Source organism: Micromys minutus, assembly GCF_963924665.1.
Source record: "Micromys minutus genome assembly, chromosome: 1".
NCBI lineage: Eukaryota > Metazoa > Chordata > Mammalia > Rodentia > Muridae > Micromys > Micromys minutus.
In genome coordinates, this window is record NC_137969.1 from 13,400 (window position 1) to 16,484 (window position 3,085).

Consider the following 3,085-nt stretch of genomic DNA (forward strand, 5'->3'; position numbering starts at 1 on the left):
TGGTTTTAAACCTTCAGTGAACCTGTGGAATTATGACAGGTGAAGAATGTTTGGCCAGATAACTACCCCTAATGGATATGCATGTAAACATTCTCTGTTGTTAACTATTTCAGTTTATGATTTGATTTTTGTGTGAACTTGTGATGAACTTTGTAACATATGATCATGTATTATGAAAGATGTATAAGTACTAAGAACAAAGAGGAGAGAAATAGAGATATTTTTCCCTTTCCCAACATAGAAAGAAGAAACTTTTTTCCCTTAGGAGAATTTTTTCTCTTTGCCTACTTAGAGGAATCCCCAGACCCCCACCCCTGCTTAGGATTTTTCTGCTTTATCCCTTAGATAACTCTCATAGGAAACTTTTTACAAGTTAAAAATAAACATTGTAATAACTTTTCTAAGTGTCCTTTCTTCTTCCTGCAACTTCTGACTAGCAGGCTAGTTCCTGCTGAGATAGTACAAAGTCTACTTACTTAATGCTTTGCTGTTTTTAGGAAGAGGTTCTAAATGCCAGAGACTACAGTTTCTTGTCTCAGAGAAATACAGAAAGCAGGTCAGCTACAGTAGCATAGTAACTTAAACTTAGATAAGTAAACTTTTTTTTAAATTGAAAAACTTTATTTTAAAAAACAAAGATAACTGTACAGATTTTAAGCATTTTATGCATAAAAGTATATGAATACATTTTTGTCAGTACTTGGTTTTTTAAAGGTTTGATAGTGTGCATTAAGATCTTACTAGTTACAATGGGCATAAAGTACATGTAAAACCAGATGTAACCTGGAATTAGTCAAAGTTTTCTTGGTATGTAAAGATTAAGCAAAATGGTTTTTAATTTTCTTTTCTTTCTTTTTTTTTTTTTTTTCTTTTTCTTGAACTTCATATGGTCTGTGAGTTGTTTCTGGGACGTTCAGAGCTTACTGGAGTTAGTATCCAATTATCAGTGACTGCATATTATGTCTGTTCTTTTGTGACTGGGTTATCTCACTCAGGATGATATTCTCTAGATGCATCCATTTTCTTAAGAATTTCATTAAGACATTGTTTCTAACAGCTGAGTAGTACACCATTGTGTAAATATACCACAATTTTTGTATCCATTAATCTACTGAAGAACATCTGGGTTCTTTTCAGCTTCTGGATATTATAAATAGAGCTGCTATGAACATTGTGGTGCATGTATCTTTTTTGTATATTGGAGTGTCTCTGGGGTATATGCCCAGAAGTGAAATAGCTGGATTTTCAGGTAGTACTATGTCCAATTTTCTGAGGAATCGCCAGACTGATTTCCAGAGTGGTTGTATCAGTTTACAACCCCACCAACAGTGGAGAAGTGTTCCTCTTTATCCACAACCTCGCCAGCATCTGCTGTCATCTGAGTTTTGGATCTTGGCCATTCTGACTGGTGTGAGGTGGAATCACAGTATTGTTTGGATTTGCATTTCCCATTGACTAAGGATGTCGAGCACTTCCTTAGATGTTTCACAGGCATTCCATATTCCCCAATAGAGAACATTTTGTTTAGCTCTGTACCCCATATTTTAATAGGGTTGTTTGATTCTCTGGTGTCAAGCTTTTTGAGTTCTTTGTATAACTTGGATATTAGGCCTCTATCTGATGTGGAGTTGGTAAATATCTTTTCCCATTCTGTTGGCTGACGTTTTGTTTTCTTGACAATGTCCTTAGCCTTACAGCAACTTTGCAATCTCATTAAGTCCCATTTGTTAATCTTTGACCTTAGAGCTTGAGCCATTTGCATTTTGTTCAGAACATTTTCTACTGTGCCTATGTGTTCTAAGGTTTTTCCTACTTTCTCATCTAATAGTTTCAGTGTATCTGGTTTAATGTGGAGATCTTTGATCCACTTGCACTTGCGCTTTGTACAAGGAGATAAGAAAGGTTTTTATTCTTTGCAGGCTGAGTACCAGTTGGACCAACACCATTTGTTGAATAGGCTGTCCTTTCTCCATTGGAAGTTTACAGCTCCTTTGTCAAAAATCAGTTTACCATATACCTGAGGGCTCATTTTTGGATTTTCTATTCTATTCCAGTGATCCACATGTCTATTTCTGTACCAGTACCATGCAGTTTTCAGCACAATTGTCTTGTAATAGAGCTTGAGGTCAGGGATAGTGATTCCCGGAGTTGTTTTCTTGTTGTTGAGGATGGATTTCGCTATTCTAGGTCTTTTGTTATTCCAGATAAAATTGTACATTGATCTTTCCAACTCAATAAAGAACTGGGTTGGAATTTTGATAGGGAATGCATTGAATCTGTAGATTGCTCTTGGTAAGATGGCCATTTTCACAATGTTAATCCTTCCGATCCATGAGCATGGGAGGTCTTTCCATTTTCTGAGATCTTCCTCGATTTCCTTTTTTAGAGGTTTGAAGTTCTTGTCATACAAGTCCTTCACTTGCTTAGTTAGAGTCACACCAAGATATTTCAGAGTTTTTGTAACTATTGTGAATGGTATCTTTTCCCTAATTTCTTTCTCCACATGTTTGTCCTTTGAATATAGGAATGCTACTGATTTGTTTGAGTTAATTTTATATCAAGCCACGTTGCTGAACTTGTTTATCAACTGTAGGATTTCTCTGGTGGAATTTGTGGGGTCACTTAAGTACCCTATCATGTCATGGTCATAAAGGGTGACCATTTGTATCCTTTTGTATTTGTATCCTTTCCGATTTGTATCCCTTTGATTTTTTTTTTTTTTTGCTGTCTAATTGCTCAGGCCAGGACTTTAAGTTCTATGTTGACTAGGTAGAAGGACAGTGGGCAGACTTGTCGAGTCCCTGTTTTAGTGGGATTGCTTCATGTTTTCCACTGTTAAGATTTCTGTAGTGTGTTGTTTTGCTGTATATTGCTTTTATTATGTTTAGGTATGGACCTTGAATTTCTGTTCTTTCCAGGACTTTTAACATGAAGGGGTGTTGAATTTTGTCAAATGCTTTCTCAGAATCTAGTTATATGACCATGTGGTTTTGTTCTTTGAGTTTGTTTATATGGTGGATTACATTGATGGATTTCCTTATATTAAACCATGCATGCATCCCAGAGATGAAACCTACTTGGTCAT